The following is a 19,137-nucleotide window of genomic DNA, read 5'->3' on the forward strand; positions in this document are numbered from 1 at the left end:
TTTCAGTTATACTTATGACAGTATCTGCTGGTCACTGGGAGTGAGGGGCCTTCTGTTTGTAAATGTGGCACTTTGAAATTAGAGAAATTTAAATGAAGAGTTAACTTAATCATTAAAGTAACTTTTAATTGAAACTTTTCCCCCATTTAAATCAAGCATTCATAAACATCATTCTTTTCACAGCTCCAAAACTTAGTTGACAAGGACTTGTATTTAAGAGTTAAATACCTCAGTGCTTCAGTTGTTCACCTTTCTACCCAGCAGCAGCCATAAATAAGATTGCTCATTATCAGTCCCTGCTATCTGCAGTCTGATAATTAAAAGAACACACACACAGCCTTCCCTTAACTTTAAAAGCAAAATATGAACTTGTAAAGGTGTCTGGGAGCTACTGGGAGCTTCTGATCGACTGGTTGGAGGTAGCTCGGGGTCAACTGGTTGGAGACACCTGGAGTACATTGTCCCCACTTTCTGGTGCTTCCATTAGAACTAAGATTTGTCAAAGTTTTCCTGTAATATTTTAATTTCTAGTGACTATTTGCATGCATTTACAAAAGATTTATTATTAAAGTAAATAAGCGAAAACAGTTTTTTTATAGGCAGTTAAAAATACGTTGATTGGCTTTTGACCCCAGTTTACCCAGGTGCAGCTCCTCCATTTTAGCGGAGGAGCGTCGCCCCACTTAAATGCCCTGCTGAGTGGCAGTAGGGAGCAGTGGTGGGCAGAGGGCTGCACGTGCACTGTTTAAAAAGCGCATGTTCAGCCAGACATGTACACTTTAAACCTCTCAACCCAGCTGTCCTAGACAGCTGGGTTGAGAGTAAGTGCAGGCCTACAGTGCACTCGCGAGCGCCGAGAGAGGCTCCTCCCTCTAATCAGGGCACTTTTCATGCTGGTTAACAGCATGTGACCTGCACCAGGATTGGTCAATGAGTTTGCTGGTGTACGCACTGCAGTCGACTGAAGACGACAGAATGCACAAGTTACTACTTGTGTAACAATATATCTGTAAGAGACATTAGTTAGTGATAGATTCCTTACCTTAGTATATCCCCAGGCGTCAGACTGGATCCGGAAATATTTGCATAGCAGTACCCTTGCGCGTCGATAGTCATCGTCTGCGGCTCCGAGTCCGTCGTCGGCGTCGTGGGCGCCGTGATGACGTCGGAGTACTTAAACGCCGCCTCCGCGTGCTGACGTCAGTTCTTAGACACAGCTTTTCCGCACCAGAAACGCAGAGCTATGTTAAAAACCAACACTGGTGACTTGAAACTAGGGCCCTGAAAGGGGATGACCGTAACCCTAGATATCGGTTCGCAGAACGGGGAGAATGGGTGGGTCGGTAAGGAATCTATCACTAACTAATGTCTCTTACAGATATATCATTACACAAGTAGTAACTTGTGCATCTGAAAGAGACACGTTAGTGATAGATTCCTTACCTTAGAATAGATACCCCAGCAATATCAACCCCGGTGGTGGGTTTGCAAACCAATAATCACACCAGAAAGTCCTGGAGGACGGAACGGCCAAAGAAGCCATCCCTCCGGACTTGGCTGTCCAGGCAATAATGTCTTGCAAACGTGTGCAGCGAGGCCCACGTAGCTGTCTGACAAATGTCCTGAAAGGGCACTCTTCGGCCCAAGGCAGTAGTAGTAGCCGTGGCTCAAGTGGAATGAGCCCTCAGCCCAACAGGGGGGTTCCTTCTTAGCCAAGGAGTAGCACGCCTGGATACACAATATGATCCACCGCGACATGGTCCGTTTGTGTACCGCCTGTCCCTTCTTAGCGCCCACGTAACCAACAAAGAGCTGGTCATCCACCCGGAACTGGCGTGTGCAATCCAGATAGAAAGAGAGCGCACGTTTTGGGTCCAGACGGTGGAGCCTCTCTTCCTCTCTTGATAAATGCGGAGGCGGAAAGAAGGTGGGCAAGGTGATGGATTGCCCGATGTGGAAGGCTGCGACTACCTTGGGCAGGAAAGAGGGCCTTGTCCGCAACACAACCTTGTCCAGATGGACCGAAAGGAAAGAAGGTTTACAGGATAGAGCCTAGAGCTCACTCACTCTCCTGGCAGAGGTGATGGCTACCAGGAAGGCAGACTTCAAAGTAAGAAAGCGGATTGGACAGTTGTAAAGTGGCTCGAAGGGAGCGCACATCAGAAAAGTAAGAACCAAGTTCAAGTCCCACTGAGGCATCACAAAGGGAACAGGAGGGAACATATGTGTGATGCCCTTCAAGAATCGATTAACAATAGGGAACTTGAACAAAGAAGGTTGATCAGGCAGCCTCAAAAAGGCTGAAAGAGCAGAAAGGTAGCCCTTGATAGTGCCCAGAGCAGAGCCCTGCTGGGCAAGAGAAAGAAGGAAGAGGAGAACCTCAGAAAGAGGGGCAGAAGGAGGATCCACAGCCTTTGCTGTGCACCATGACACAAATTTGTTCCACCTGCAGGCGTATACCGACTTTGTGGAGGGACGCCTGGCTGCCAATATGATGTTACAGACTTCAGGTGGCAAGTCAAATGGCCTCAACTGTCGCCGCTCAATCTCCAAGCATGGAGGTGGAGACTGGACAGGTTCAGGTGGAGAACCGTCCCCTGCTGCTGCGACTGAAGGTCCTCCTGAAGACGCAGACGAACGAGGGGATCGACTGACATACTGAGTAGCTCAGGATACCAGTACCTTCGTGCCCAGTCCGGAGCCAAAAGGATGACTTGTGCCCGGTCGCTCCTGATCTTCTTCAGCACTCTGGGCAGAAGTGGTATAGGCGGAAAGGCGTACAACAGACCGCAACTCCACTCGCGACGAAAAGCGTCTCCGAGCGGGTGCCGCCTTGGAAATTCTACGCGCAGAACTGATGACATTGCGCGTTCTCTTCGGTGGCGAATAGATCTAACCAAGGCTCTCCCCACTGCAGAAAGAGACCTTGCGCCACGTCCGAGTTCAGATGCCATTCGTGATCCATCATGCACCGTCGGCTGAGTTCGTCCGCCCTGGTGTTCAGAGAACCTGCCAGGTGTTGAACCACCAGTGTCACGCCCTGATGTTCCAGCCATTGCCAGAGGCGCAGAGCCTCCTGGCAGAGGGTCCACGACCTCACCCCGCCCGTTGCAGTACCACATGGCGGTGGTGTTGTCCGTGAACACCTGCACTACACTCCCCCGGACAGAGGGGAGGAATGCCTTCAGTGCTAGACAAATCGCCCGCAGCTCCAAAAGGTTGATATGGAGCCAGGACTCCGCCGGGGGCCAGAGGCCTCTGATCTCCGCCTCTCCCATGTGGCCTCCCCAGCCCTGGAGGGACGCGTCCGTCACAACTACGTGCTCCGGTTGGGGAAGGGAGAGGGATCTGCCACTGACCCAATCGCGGTCCGTGAGCCACCACTGCAGCTGTCTCGCAGTGCCCTCAGTGATCAAGACATGGTCAGACAGGTTGCCCTGATGCTGGGCCCACTGAAACTTCAGGTCCCTCTGCAGAGCCCGCATCCGCCAACGGGCGTGATGTACCAGAAGGATGCAGGAAGTCATCAGCCCCAGAAGCCGCAGCGTCAACCTGACCGAAACTCGGAATAAAGGCTGAAAGATTGGAATCAGAGCCTGTATATCCCGAACCCGCTGTTCAGGTGGGTAAACCCGAAACTGCGCCGAGTCGAGAACCGCTCCGATGAAAAGGAGCTTCTGAGAGGGGCACAAGTGCGACTTCGGCACATTGATGCAGAACCCCAGCTGGTGCAAGAGGTCTGCCGTTGTCTGGAGGTGGCTGACGACTGTCTGGGGCGAGCCCGCCTTCAACAACCAGTCGTCGAGGTAGGGGAAGACTGAAACCCCTAACCTGCACAGATGAGCTGCGGCCACCGCCATCACTTTCGTGAACACCCGTGGGGCGCTTGTAAGGCTGAAGGGGAGCACGGTAAACTGAAACCTACTGTGAACCGCAGGTGGGCCGGCAGGAGGGGGATGTGGAAATAGGCGTCTTGCAAGTCCAACGCTACCATCCAGTCTCCTGGGTCCAGGGCAGCTAAGACCTGAGCCAGAGTCAGCATTTTGAACATCTCCTTCCGGAGGAAGCCGTTAACGTTCCGTAGGTCCAAGATAGGGCGTAGGGCCCCTTTGCCCTTCTTGGGTACCAGAAAGTAGTGGGAGTAGCAACCACGTCCTACTTCTCGCCCAGGAACGCGCTCGATGGCCCCCTTGGCCAAGAGGGCTGCAACTTCCTCCTGCAGAAGCCGCAAATGATCCCCCGATACGCGGTGGTGTTGCAGTGGCATGGCTTGAGGAGTCGTCTCGAAGGAGAGAGAGTAGCCCCTTCGGACGATCTGCAGCACCCACCTGTCCGAAGTGACAGTGCGCCAGTGAGAGAGGTGATGTAAATGTAAATGTAGTGTGCTTATATAGCGCACATATCACCCCCGAAGGGGTCTCAAGGCGCTGGACACATACCGCTGTGGAACCCTTCCTGGCCTTTCCCTTTGAAGTGCCCACTCCTGGGCACCCCCAAGGTAAAGCCAGGCATCCTAGCGCTGTTGGGGCCGTTGTGGCGATTAAGCAAGCTATTGCCCAGAGTTGCAGAGTGGACCCAGGATTAGAATAGGCACCGAGGCGAGAATTATAAGGTCCGGGAAATTGAGCCCAAGACCCGCCGAGGCGGGAATTGAACCCTGGTCCGGGCCAGACCTCTGCATCAGGGTCTGCCGCTCTAACCATTGAGCCACACTTCTCCATGATGGCGAACCCTGCCCCCCCACTGGCGTTACATGGGCCGAAAAGCACGGACTGCCCTAGGCCACGCCCATGGCCCTGAGGCCACGCCCCCTCCCCTCCTACAATAACAATGTGCTTTCTCTGGACGCGCAGTGGACGCGCGCAACAGGCGCGCCACCTGCGCGCCAGAGGCGCGCCAAAGGCAAGCCCGTCTGCGCCCGTCCGCGCCAGACCGGGCCCAGGGGCCAGCCACGCCGGCCATTCCATCTCATATTCGGCTGACTCCCTTAGGGGCCTACAACTCCCCGACCTTACTCCTTCTCCTGCCACTATTAGATGCATCACAACTACCGGCATTACTTCGTCTGATAGGCGCCCTACCAGTGGGAGCACGCCACCCGCAAAACTCGCTGAGAGTGATACTACCATCCGGGTGTTATATCTGTACACCCGCTCCCTGGTGAAACATCACGCAGATATCTTTAATCTTCTATCCACTGAGAAACCGGACGTGCTCTTACTCACCGAAACTTGGTTGACTGCGGACTCTCTTCCCGAGATTCTGGCGGCCCTCCCCCCAGATTACTACATCCTCCGTGCCGACCGGCAAGGTAACCGCTCAGGAGGCGGGGTAGCCGCCATAATATCTAAACACCTCTATTTCATCTCCACTTCTTCCCTCTCCCTCCCGGGAGTAGATAACCTTATCTTCAGTCTAAAAACGGATCTAGGAGCCTTAACACTCCTTCTCCTCTACCGTTCCCCCCAACCTATGCCCTCCTTCGCGGCCACCTTGACAGACCAGTTGATCAACTTACTCACCTCCAACCCCAGATTCGCCCTCTTTGGCGACCTCAACTACTGGTTCAATGATGCCAACGCCGGGCCCCATGCCTCCGAGGCCCTTACCAGCCTCAACAGATCACCTCGCCTACTCACATTAAGGGCCACATCTTGGACCAGATATGGACTCAAAATCTATTCTTCTCTCCTCCATCCATCTCCCCCTGCACCTGGTCAGACCATTATTTAATCGACACCATCCTCAATGTCTGGGGCAGGATCTCCATCCCACTGATGGCAGGCGGCCCCGCCCGCAAATGGAGTTCTTATGACTCCCAAGGCTTTCTTGCGACCCTCTCTGATACCCGGCCTACCCTACATCTGTCTACCAACACCGACACCGACAAACTGGACAGTGACATCAGCACCTGGCTGAAGTCAGCCAGTGATCAATTTGCCCCCTTAACTAAATTTCCCCCGACCAGACACCATAACTCCCACAGATGGTTCACGGCAGACCTCAAAAAACTCAAACTGAAAGTACGCCAGCTGGAAAGGACATGGAGATGCAACTACTCCGAAGCAGATAGATTGCAATACACCTTAGCCAGGAGAGACTACAAAATTGCAATCCCCTCAGCTAAATCAGCTCACTTCTCTAACCGAATCTCATCTTCGGACAACAAATCTAAAGAAGTGTTGAGAATCATGAACGAACTTACCTCCGATGACAGAACTTTCCCAGGTCACACCCCAACCCAAGGAACTTGCGACGCTCCCAATCTTTTTTGTTGAGAAAATTAATAAAATCAAGGCCTCGATCACCACCTCTTCCCGGATTCCCACTCCCGATACTCCCCTCAACAACTCATCTGTGTTCTCCGATTTCCCCGCTCTCAACCCTGCTTCCTTGGCCCAGCTCGCGTCCCGGATAAAATCGGGCTCCCCGAACGATGGCTGCCCTCCCCCGATCCTACGGAGCATCTGTCACTCCTTACCCGAATGCATCTTACGTCTGCTGAACGGTTCGCTCAGCACAGGCACCGTCACTAGCACCTTCAAAGAGGCCATCTTAGTCCCGCTACTGAAGAAGCCCGGCGCGGACCCAGCAGAACTGTCCAACTTCCGCCCCATTTCGCTCTTGCCCTACTTCTCCAAAATAATCGAGGCGCATGTCACTCAATGCCTCTCCCACTTCATCGAGACCTATTGCTACCTGGAACCCAACCAGGCGGGCTTCAGGCCTACCTTCTCAACCGAGGCTGTCATCCTGGCCGTCCTTGATACGCTGAGGAGACACGCTGACGCAGGGACCCCCCAGGCCCTCATACTCCTGGATTTATCGGCCGCGTTCAACACGGTTGACCACAACATCCTGCTTCACTGTGTCGAACAGGCTGGTATCCAGGGCCTTGCCCTAAGCTGGATACAGTCTTTCTTGACTGGTAGAACACAAGCCGTCCGGCTGGTCCCCTATACAGCGTCTAAAACCCTCACGACATGCGGAGTTCCCAAGGGCTCCTCCCTGTCACCCCTATTGTTCAATCTTTACCTCCGGCCCCTACTTCACTCACTCCGAAAATGGGACATCACAGTATATAATTATGCTGATGATCTGCAGATCATCTTCCCCCTCAACTCCCAGAACGCGGTAGCCAATTTCCACTCCGTTATGCTCCACATCTAGGAGTGGATGAATTCCAACCAATTGAAATTGAACCCTGGGAAAACCGAGCTCCTCCTTCCGGGTTCCAGTCCCACTTTCTGGTGGACCCAGTTCTGGCCTACTGAACTGGGCACTCCACCGACCCCCGCGAACTCTGTAAAGAGCCTCAGCGTGACCATCGACGCCGAACTCTCTCTCCGATCTCAAGTCGGTTCTGTGATCTCATCCTGCTCCTTCAAACTTCGTTAGATTCGCTAAGTCAGCCACTTACTCCCCCCAGCTGCTTTGATCCAAGTAATCATCTCCCTAGTACTTTCCCGCTTGGACTTTTCCAACTCCCTCTATCACGGTCTCCCCAAATCACTTCTCTACCGTCTACAGGTAGTCCAGAATCAAGCAGCCCGCCTCATTTACAAATCCCCCAAATGGAAATCGGCCAAACCCCTGCTGCACAAACTACACTGGTTGCCTATAGAGCAGAGAGTGGCCTTCAAGCTGGGCTGCCTCACGTACAAAACTCTTCACGGCACCAGCCCCGCCTTCCTAACCTCACTCATCCATCCTTACCGCCCAAACCGCAACTTACGCTCGGCCCATCTCCACAAGCTTGTTGTGCCCAAAACCAGAACCAATAAATTCGGTGGGCGAAGGTTTGCTCTCCTGGCCCGAAGTTCTGGAATCCCCTTCCCCTGACCATTAAATCCAGCAGCTCCCTCCTCCATTTCGGAAAGCAGCTCAAAACCTTCCTCTTCCCTCCACCCTGCTAACTCCTGTAAACTCCCAGCCTGCCTCTTACCTCTGTTCCATAGCGCCAGGAAACCCATGGTGTCAGCGCGCTTTACAAATTTCATTTAATAATAATAATAATAATAATAATAATTAGAGGCGGATCCTGCGGGGCAGGGTGTGGACTGGCCTCGCCGTTGTCCCCGGCCGCCTCCACGGCGATTTCCACGGCCGCCACCGCGCTGGATGGTAGTCTGCGGCGTGTGGCTGGCGGCACGTGTGGGGGTGCCCCTTCCTTGGCCACGAAAGGAGCGAAAGGAACCCGTTTGCTGGTGCGGGCCGAGAGGCCCAAGGACTTGGCCGTAGCCCTGGAGGCGAAGGCCATCAAACGGCATGTCCATCAGTGTGTTTTGGACATCGGACGAAAAGTTGGCGGACCTCAACCAGGCGTGGCGTCTAATCGCCACCGTCGTTGTCATCGCTCTACCTAGTGAGTCGGTGGTATCCAGCCCACACCGTATTGAATATTTGGCTGCATCCCGGCCCTCCACAAGGGCTTGGCCGAGTTTGGCCCGTACCTCCAACGGACATTCTGGCAGCACTTCCGCAACCGTATCCCACAGAGAGTGGGTGTAGCTGCTCAAGAGGCTTGCGGTGTTGGAAGACCGCAGTCCCAGACTAAGGGAGGAGAAGATCTTTTTACCGTACTGCTCGTACCTCTTGTATTCCCTGTCCAGCGGAGCCGACGGGAATGCGGTCTGGGAAGTGGAGGCCTGGATGACCAGGATCTTGGGGGTGGGGTGGGTGGACAGGAAAACTGGGTCGCCGGGCGGTGGCATCTGGCCACGTTCCTATCTACGGGCAAACCCGTAGCGGGCCTGGACCAAGTGCCCAAAAGAACGTCGGACAAGGCCTCATTAAACTGCAGCAGAGGCTCTGTCGGGCATGACTGCGGTTTAAGGACCTCAGTGAGGAGGTTAGTCCTCATGGCTGCGACGGGGATCTCAAGGCCCAAGGCCTTGGCAGCCCTCATCAACACCACACTGTAGGTTGCCCCTCCTCCGTAGCCACGGTAGGAGGTGAGACAAAACCAGTGTCTGGTGAGGTGTCCAGACCACTGGCATCCCCAAGTCCACCTGTCCAGTCCTCTTGAGACTGACACTCTCTGGTCAGAGGGTCCTCAGTCCCCTCCCAATACTCCTAGTCACCCATCCCCTGATGGTCAGGGTCATCAAACGATGGGGCCGGTTCATAGAAGGTAAACTCCCCAAGTGGCGTCGAAAGCGGCGCCCAGCAGCGCCGTTCTGACGCCGGAACCGGAGCGATGGAGGCTTCGGGGGGGGGGGGGGGGGGGGGGGGGGGGTTTGTGCGGCGGGGTCGTAAGGTCCACCGGCGACGACCCGGATCCCGAAGCGGGTCCCGGTGAGGTCCTGCAGCACCGGGCCCTGCGGCTCCGGCAGAACCGTGGGGCCCGAAAGCGCTGGGCCCGAAGGCGCCGGCGGCGTCGGGGCCGAAGCCCCCGACCCGTTAGGGGCCCCAGACGGGTCAGCTATGTCCGAAGGCCCCGCGGAGCGCGTCGGAAGAGAGAGGGACCTCATGGCCATGAGGAAGCGCTCAATCTCCTTCGGTGTCCAGTCTCGCCGCCCAGGGACCGGAGGATGTGGAGCTGGACGCGGCGCCCGCGACTCCAACGGAGCCGCGTGGGCGGTGCCACCCGAACCCCCGGCCGCACCGCGTGAGCGTTGGGGTGGGGGGGGGCGGGCTTCAGAGGAGCGATGACGCCTCTTCGACTTCTTGAGTTTCTTACCCGACGACGACTTCGACCCGGAGGATTGGTGCGGACTCTCGGAGCTGTGGTGGCTCCGACCCCCCGACCTGTCCCTCGACCTCCCGTGGGACCGGGATCGGGACCTCTCGCGGCACGGGGCCGACTGCCGGAGTTCGAGTCGCTTGCGGGACCGCTCCCGCCTGGCTTTCGAAGACAGGGCCCGGCAGTCGGGGCAGGTCTTGTCGTCGTGGTCGACGCCGAGACAGAGAAGACACCGACGGTGAGGATCCGTGACCGACATCGTGCGGTCGCAATCCTCGCAGTGCTTAAATACAGCAGGGGTGGGGGAATCATATCGCCCGACGCCCGAACCATGTTCTTTTTATTGATGGGCAAGAAGATTTATTGTCTATTATGTCCGATGGACATGTAGACATTAAATCACGTTAATACAACAGGCTGTGGGCACTCTAGGGCTAACAGCCAATCCGAAACGTGCAGATAGTCTATGGAGGCATCTGATTGGCTAGCAGTCCATCACAGGGCTCTAGCCAGTGATTGGCTGGGGGGGTTAAACGTCACTTAGCCTATGCACAGAAGTCCGTGGCCGTTGCGGGGCTCGCAGTCAGGTAAATTAAGCAGCTTTGCCCGCTTCAGCATTGCTCGTATTTGAAAGTGTGAGGTTGGATGCTCGCATTAAACAAATCTATACTTGATTGTGTGAAATTGTGACAGAGGTGCGATTTTTTTTAGCAACTATGGGTAAAAAGATTAATTACTTCAAAAGCCTAGGCCTGGCCCACCGTGGCGCCTCATAAGAGGACGTCAAAAAAGCGTATTGCAAGCAGGCGCGCTGCGCCACCACCCTGACAAAAATAAGGAGCCAGCCTCTGAGGACAGCTTAATGGTGATTGCAGAGGCTTCAGAAGTGGTTAGTGACCTCAAAAAACGAGAGTTCTTTGACAAGTACAGTGAAGATAAATATGAAAGGTGTGGGTGGCGGGCTCGGTGGACCCGTCATTCAGTTACACTGTGATCCTCATGTTTTCAGAGTTCTTCAGAGGCCGAAATTCTTTTGATGCGTTCTACAGTGCACGGAGCATAAAAAACACATGGAGGTTGATGACTCATTTGCCAGCTTTGGGATGGGGGTCGGTGTATTGAGTAACGGGTTTTCTGCGGGCAAGGTCATAATCACGTCAGCAAAAAATCAAGACTCTCCAGTAGTGCATGCGCTTAAAGGTATCCTGATTAAATCTACACCGGCTGCAGCAGTAAAATGAAGATTTTCTGATAAGCACTTGAATCCAGACGGCAGAACTGCCTACTCCGAAGGACGAGATCGTAACCTTAGAAATCAAGAAAGGGCACGAAGATTACCTTCCCTAATGAAGGAGATGAAACGCCCACAAGCATCCTCTCCGATCTAGTCTTTGTTCTGAAAATATAAACCCCATCTAGTCTTCAGATGGAAGGCTCGGACATTATCTACCCAGCAAAAATCACCCTGAGAGAGGCGTTCTGTGGGTGTACCGTTAATTCCCCGACCCTGGACATCCGACCGTCTTCAAGGACGACATAATTGAAACAATCCCAGGCAAAGGCCTCCTGCCACCCAAAGCCGCAAATCAGCGGGGGTGACCTCATCCTCGAAACTGAAGTGAAGTTCCCAGAATGAATTCCTTCTTCCTCAAAGGAAGTAATGGAGCAGATACGGCCCACATAGCCACAACATGGACAAAACAATCAAACCGGAAAGTTGGTGTTTGAATGTATACAGCCGATATCTGGCAACAGAGGGTCCTGTATGGCCTGAAGAAAAACTGTAAAAAAGTGAGTGTTATACAGGAATATTCAAAAGTAACATGCTTAAGCACTCTTGTATTGAAACGGGTTTCATGTTTTCAAGTGTTTATCTACTGGGCCTGACCAAAGTTAGTGTGTGTGAAACTTGGGGTTGCATTTTGCAAGCTGTTTTTTCACCGATATATACAGCGGGATACCATGACTACACTGAGCACCGAGGGTTAGGTACTGGTAAAATGTTTAAAATACGTATTTGCATAGCGCACTTGAACATCTGCATAGTGGATTAATGTTTGTTAAAGTCAATAAGCCAGACAGCAGAGACGCAACTAGACTGAGGCCCATTTGGGGTGGCGGGGGCTAATTTTCCAACTATAGGCAGAGAGTGGCGATGCAGGGGCTCTAAGAAGGGGTGAAAACACAATAAAAAGCTTAGTTAACAAGCGAATGGTCTTTGAAAGACCTGTGAAGTACTTGGTTGCAGCTGCGTGTGTCCTAAGCTGTCTCAGCCCAGGCTGACACACACGAGGGGGGGTGAAGGAGAGGAGTCTAAAGTCCTTTAATCCCAATCAGCGTTGCACCGCGCGCCTGCCATACAGGGATACCGTTTCTCCTGACTGGCTCATGCAGCTGTGTGAGGGGTGTTCTCAATGAGGTGGGACACCACCTATTTGTGAAGTGTCAAAGTCGCTATCAGATGTTACTGGAAGGGGAGAGGTTTTAACTTTCCCATCCTCTGCATGGACTTTTGAGGGGGTTGGAATGCTTTCATTTTTTAAATCCTTTCATCTCCATTTTCAGGTGTAAGGGCCTTTGCTTTTGTGGAACTTCTCAGAATCGTGGACAGTCTTTGTAAATCTCTCCTCTTGTAAGTAATGTTCTTAATACAGTGATTACATTTTTTTTTTAAAGCATTGCTAGAGTGTTCAAAAAGGTTATTTTTTCGAGCAGATCACTCTGAATAGAATAGAACTGCTGCGCCTGCTGTGACGGACTGTGTGTACTAAGAGAACCTTGTGGCTGCAGGAAGCGCGGGCTATTGGAGTAGTGCCTACAGCGCACCTTTCCATTAGTGGGCAGAGCAGAATCACACTCCCTTTCACACCAGACGTGTGACAGATGCCAGATTGGGCAATTTCCCTCACAAATAGGTGATATTTTTCCTATTTGTGCGAGAAAATACTCAATTGACCAGTGCCTTCTATTTTTCAAGCTTAATTTGGCCCATTGTGCACATTTTTTTAAGCTGTGGCGGCGCCTCAGCGTTAGCACTGCAATTTATCATTCCTGAGCTGCCATGCTTGCTAAAAAATTGTAAAAGGACACTGGCATTACTGGATAATGGGTAAGGAGGTACCCTAGAGGGAGGCGCAAAGGTGGCATTGCATTTGCGGGACTCACTATGATGATTTTCTTGAGGAGGGTCCTGTCAGTCTGGAACAGAGGCACGACGCGTAAATTGCACCATTCTCATTGTTTGTTCAGACCCAGATCTGAATGTGGGTGAAAAAGACATTTATTTCGAAAAGTGAACGTTGTTTTCCATAGAACACAGCAAGGGCAAAAAGCACTAGAAAAACCAATAGGTCAGAAAAGCAAGATCCTTCTCTGATCAAGCAGTAAATAAAAATAAATGGCACTGAAGTCGTTCTGCTCGTGCAGCTTTCTGATAAATGTACATGATCATCAAGCATGCATTTGTAAGTGGTGTGATGTGTGATTGCGTCATCACTTTTAGGTCTGGCTTTAGCCAAGACCTTTTGATTTTACTAAAATATGTATGATATTACTTAATGGTGCTTTCCGCCACCTCTATTCACCCATTGGTCTGTTGTTGTGTCATTCCCATTTTGCTTCAGCCCACTACTGCATACAGCATGGGGAAGTGGGTCAGCATCATTACTTAATCCTCTGGTTAAAGTCACTTTGAGTAGCTGCAGTGCATTTTTCTCTTTCACAAGGTGCACATCCACACTCAAGGAGTTTCCTTAAGTACCAGTTTCCCAGATGGGATCGTAGGACACATTTGAAGTGAGCCCATGGCATATTTCAGCTTTATCAGTTCTATCTCCTTCCAACGCTGTTGTAAATTCTTTTTGGAGTGGACTGCTGCTCTTTCATGGCATTCCCGGACTCTCTTTCACCAGTGGTTATTTGCAACTTTGCCCAGGGAAAAAACATATTTTATGGTGTTTAATTTGCTGTAGTTTTATTGAAATAAAGGTGGGGTATGTAACTTGGTTTTTAGTATCCAATATTTCTTTATTCTAAGTACCCTTTTCCATTTTCTTTCTTGCCTTTTTGTCTTCCTTCTTTTTTCCTTCTTTCTTTTCTGCCTTTACTGTTTATCTTCCCTTTTTCCTTTCCTTTCTTTATTACCTTCCTTCATTCTTTATTTGTCTTTACTTTCTTTTTGCCTTATTTTCTTTTACCTTTCATTTTTTTCCTTTCTGTTCATTATTTCCTTTATTTTATCCATCAATCATCTTTCTTGAGCAGTCAGTTACACACGATTTCTAATGTTTTTCATTTATTTTTTTATTGGTAACATGGATGGTAGATTTGAATCACCTTTATGTAAGCTTGTACTTTTCCAAAGCTCAAATCCTTGTTCTTAGTGTTACATATTTTCTTGGCTTCTAGGTCTAGAGTGACAACCAGTGTAGCACCAGCTGTGCGTTCACAACTTGGCTTGAAACAGAATCACTACAAAGCGTAGAGGCAGCATAGAGGTTCATTGCAGCAGGCAGCCACAGCCCTTGGTTCTCGAAGAGTTTGGACAAGTGTAGGAGGAAACCTGCATCATTCAAGATTTAGTGTAATTTCCTGTCTGTGAAAAGTCTGTTATTATAAAAAGCTCAACATTTCTGGACAATGAGTTTAAAACTGAATTAAGTATAGTCTCATACTTGATTACTTTGTCCAGTTGACAAGTAAATATGTCTCAACAAAGTCTATTCAGCTTTGGATTAAAAAAACATAAAGACAGTGATAAAGGGGGGCGTGGCCAAGCACGCGATGTAGAAAGACGTGCCCGGGCTGAGCTCCGAGCGAAGCTCCCCTACCACGGGCTATTTATCCTGCATTCCTGGCGGAACCGAGCCCAAACTCGGACCGAGTGTACCCGGACACCCGGCCCACCTCCAGGGCGATTTTCGGGCAAATCGGAGCACCTGACCCTGCGACCGGCAGCGGCCCTGACGGCTGGCTGCCCAGAGCGCACTTCCGGCCGGCTACCTCAACTACCTGAGGCCGGGGATCCGGCCCTGCGGGGTAGGCCGCAAAGCGAGTGCCCTGCAGTGCGCAATCCAGCGGAGAAACAGGACCACGTCCCATAAGTCGGACATTCACCAGTGACCAGGCTCTGCAGGGGCCCGGACACCAGCGGAAAGTTCACCACCTAGGCCCGCGGAAGGCCGCGAGACCAGCCCACCTCGCCTGCCACCGCTGGGGGCATCCCGCCGAGCTCCGAGAATACCAGGGGGTGAGTGCGCGAGCCTGGCTAGAGACCCACATTGGCGCCACTGCCCCAGGGCCCTGCCGGCCCACAACGTACACAGCCCAGCACTGACCAGCACGGTCCACTGGACCCCCCCGGGCCCAACTGCCGCCCCAACATAGGCCCAGCCCAGGAAGGGAACCCGCGACACGGTACCAGACGTCCCCGGCGACCTAGCCACCCGAGGACCCTAGGCGCTGCGAACACCCACACCGAGCCGGCCCGTGGCGGTCTGTATCACCGCCTCTCCGTACATAACGGCGCTGGAGTCTCCCGAACCGGCTGAACAGACACCAGTGGGCAGCCAAGCTGGGCCACCACGAGGCCCACACAGACACCGCCACCATCAGGCCCAGCGGACCACCGCCGGAGACTGCACGGCCCTATCCTACCAGGCCTCTGCACCTGCCCATCTCATAAAAGACGAAAAGGGGAGACAAGGGGACCCTACTCACAACGGAACCAGGGCAAAGTGTATATCCAAAGAACAATGGTTCCTGTGGCATAACAATGTATACAATATATGATAATCAACAGCTTAAATTAGCAATATTAATTTGAAACAGATAAGGGTTTGGCAAGGAAAGAAAGCACACATATGCTAATTTATAAGAAAAAACCTTCTTATATTTCAACTTATGAAGATGTTCATATATATAACAGCGACATATATACAAAAAATATATACAACAAGGTGCAGTGAGTCCCCAGTGATTTTGGGAACAAAAACAGAACAAACAACGGTAAGTGATCTGTACAGTTTTTTGTTTTGGATATTTACAAAGGGAAAGACCAAGCACTATAATACAACAATTACTGGCAGTGACTACGACCCATGCGTGATGTAGTAAATAAATTTGACTTACAGTATACCCAGCAGTGAAGACTTCACTGTTATTAAACAGACGACCGGGAAGCTGCGATCGTGCGAACCCGCGTTCTATATACAGGCATCTCCCTGTTTTTCCGCTGCGACTAAATCACCTCCATTACCTTGAGTATCACGTAATTCACAGTGTGCCCGGCTGGGTATACTGTAAGTCAAATTTATTTACTACATCACGCATGGGTCGTGTTTAGTAGAGACACCACGAGATGTCCCACACTGTTTAGTCCTGACGAGACCTCCATCAAGCAGGTCGAAACGCCGTCGACGCCATAGGGAAAGAACCCTTTAAGCACAGTGATCTATGATTGTAGACAGTCACTGCCAGTAATTGTTGTATTATAGTGCTTGGTCTTTCCCTTTGTAAATATCCAAAACAAAAAACTGTACAGATCACTTACCGTTGTTTGTTCTGTTTTTGTTCACAAAATCACTGGGGACTCACTGCACCTTGTTGTATATATTTTTTGTATATATGTCGCTGTTATATATATGAACATCTTCATAAGTTGAAATATAAGAAGGTTTTTTCTTATAAATTAGCATATGTGTGCTTTCTTTCCTTGCCAAACCCTTATCTGTTTCAAATTAATATTGCTAATTTAAGCTGTTGATTATCATATATTGTATACATTGTTATGCCACAGGAACCATTGTTCTTTGGATATACATCTCATAAAAGACGTCACGGATCAGCACCGGACCCTCCTGGCGCCGAGAGGCCTAGACCGCGCCACTCGCGAACTGTGGCCGCATTGCACCGGCCCCGCTGATACTCGGCCCAACACTGAGAGACTCTCCCGCCCTGGCGCAGCCACGAAGGCCACGCAGCTCGCACATCCCACATCCACTGGACTTGTGCCGGACGAGGTAGACCCCCACGCGGCGCTTGGTGTCGCCTAGCATCATCCGGCAGAGCGCGTCCTCCCAGGCTCAGTGGACGGACACATCGGGAGAGACCTACAGTTCCGACCAACCGGGCCGCCACGTGGCGCAGACGGAAGGCGAACAGCAACCAGGACTTACACGGTGCTGACCGCCACAATTGGGAGTCCTCACAACAGCCGCCACGCAACCACCCTGTCCTCCCTAGTCGGTCACGTAACACGGAACCCCGGAATCCTGCGGTGGGACGGTCCTTCCCCCCGCCTACGGCCACACGACATCCACAACAGGTGACACAGAGAACCTGACCGAGAGACTCACGTGCACTGGCCCCTCCGCCACGCATTGCGAGAATATACCCACCCGCCTGACCGGCCGCAAAGGCCTCCCACATGTCAGGGGGGACCAGGGCAAAGACTGGCAGAGGAGGGACTCTCGGCAAAGGGAAAATGGTGAAAAACACAGAGGCTGAACAGACTGCCTCCAAGCTGGACACTATGCTGGCGGCCATGGAGCGCCTGGAGGAATCCATGCAGCTGACCCGTACGTCGCTGGAGAACAGGATCGACAAGGTGGCCGTGGATCTGACACTCCTCCGGGCAGACCACAAGAAACTGTCCGACCGCACCACGACTCTGGAGCACACGATGGCGGAGGCCACTCCTAAACTGGCGCAGACGGACAAGCACGTCCAGGACCTACTCAACCGGGTGGAGTTCCTTGAGGATAGGGCGGAGGACGCGGAGGGACGGGCCAGAAGGAACAACGTGCGCATAGTGGGCCTGCCGGAACGTTGGGAACGGAGAGAGACGGCGGAACACATGGAGACCTGGCTCAGAGAATTATTACCAGAAGGCACACTGTCGCCACACTTTGTAGTGGAGCGGGCCCACAGAGTACCAACCCGCCCGCCCCCGGAAGGCTCCAACCCAAGGCCGATGCTCATGCGGGTATTGAACTACCGCGACCGAGATGCCATCCTCCGCGAGACGCGGAAACTGTCAAATATACAGATAGACAACGCCAAGGTGATGTTCTTCCCTGATTATACCATACAAGTTCAGCGAAGACGTCAATCCTTCCTCGAGGTGAAGCACCGACTCAGACGCTTGGCTCTCAAATACTCGCTGTTGTTTCCGGCACGCCTCAGAGTGGTGGCATCAGACAAGACTCACTTCTTCATAGTCATAGTCATAAGTCATAAAAAATTTGTATAGCGCACTACATACCCAGAGGGTTTCAAGGCGCTTAGGAAGGGGAGGAGGATTATTTGTCAAATATCCACGTTTTAAGCTGCTTTCTGAACGCTAGGTGGTTCTGGGTGAGGCGAAGGTAAGCGGGGAGTGAGTTCCATGTTTTAGCAGCCAGGTATGAAAAGGATCTGCCTCCCATGGTGGTCTTGTTGATGCGAGGTACAGTGGCGAAGGCTTGGCTGGAAGAACGTAGTTGGCGGGAGGGGGTGTAGAAGGACAGTCGAGAGTTGAGGCAATCTGGTCCGATGTCGTAGAGTGATTTGTGTGCGTGGGTAAGCAGTCGGAAAGTGATCCTCTTATTGACGGGTAGCCAGTGGAGGTCTTTAAGGTGACCGGAGATGTGTTCGTTGCGTGGGATGTCTAATATGAGCCTGGCTGAGGCGTTTTGGATTCGTTGGAGTTTCTTCTGGAGTTTAGCGGTGGTACCTGCGTAGAGGGTGTTTCCGTAGTCCAGTCGGCTCGTGACCAGAGCGTGGGTGACTGTTTTCCTTGTTTCGGAGGGGATCCAGCGAAATGTTTTTCTGAGCATGCGAAGAATGTTGAAGCAGGAAGAGGATACGGCGTTGACTTGTCTGTTCATTGAGAGTGAAGAATCCAGGATGACGCCAAGGTTCCGTGCGTGGTCTGTCGGGATGGGTGCTTTTCCGAGGGCTTCCGGCCACCAGGAGTCGTCCCAAGCAGAGGGGGATGTGCCTAAGATGAGGACTTCTGTTTTATCTGAGTTCAGTTTCAGACGGCTTTGTTTCATCCATTCGGCGACTTCTTTCATTCCTTCGTGTAGGTTAGTTTTGGCGGTGCTGGGGTCCTTGGTGAGAGAAAGGATCAGTTGAGTGTCGTCCGCGTAAGAGATGATGTTGAGGTTGTGTTGGCGGGCGATGGCCGCGAGGGGGCTCATGTATACGTTGAAGAGGGTGGGGCTGAGTGATGATCCTTGAGGCACGCCGCAGATGACTTCAGAGGCCTCGGATTTGAATGGAGGAAGGCGGACTCTCTGGGTTCTTCCGGTGAGGAACGAGGTGATCCATTCAAGTGCTTTTCCTTGGATTCCGATGTTATTGAGGCGTTGTAGAAGGGTGCTGTGGCAGACTGTGTCGAATGCTGCAGAGAGGTCGAGGAGGATGAGGGCGACTGTGTCTCCATTGTCCAGTAGAGTTCGAATGTCGTC

At 52.1% G+C, this 19,137-nt stretch overlaps 1 protein-coding gene and 1 pseudogene across 18 annotated transcripts in view; one reads left to right on the plus strand and one right to left on the minus strand.

The window, feature by feature from the left end:
- The window catches only part of AFDN (afadin, adherens junction formation factor), a 2,152,715-nt gene that overhangs the window by 862,202 nt on the left and 1,271,376 nt on the right, over positions 1–19,137 (minus strand). The window lies entirely within an intron of this gene.
- LOC147708334 (dnaJ homolog subfamily B member 1 pseudogene) lies at positions 10,402–11,369 on the plus strand (annotated as a pseudogene).

The sequence above is a fragment of the Lissotriton vulgaris genome, chromosome 6 (genome assembly GCF_964263255.1).
Source record: "Lissotriton vulgaris chromosome 6, aLisVul1.2, whole genome shotgun sequence".
NCBI lineage: Eukaryota > Metazoa > Chordata > Amphibia > Caudata > Salamandridae > Lissotriton > Lissotriton vulgaris.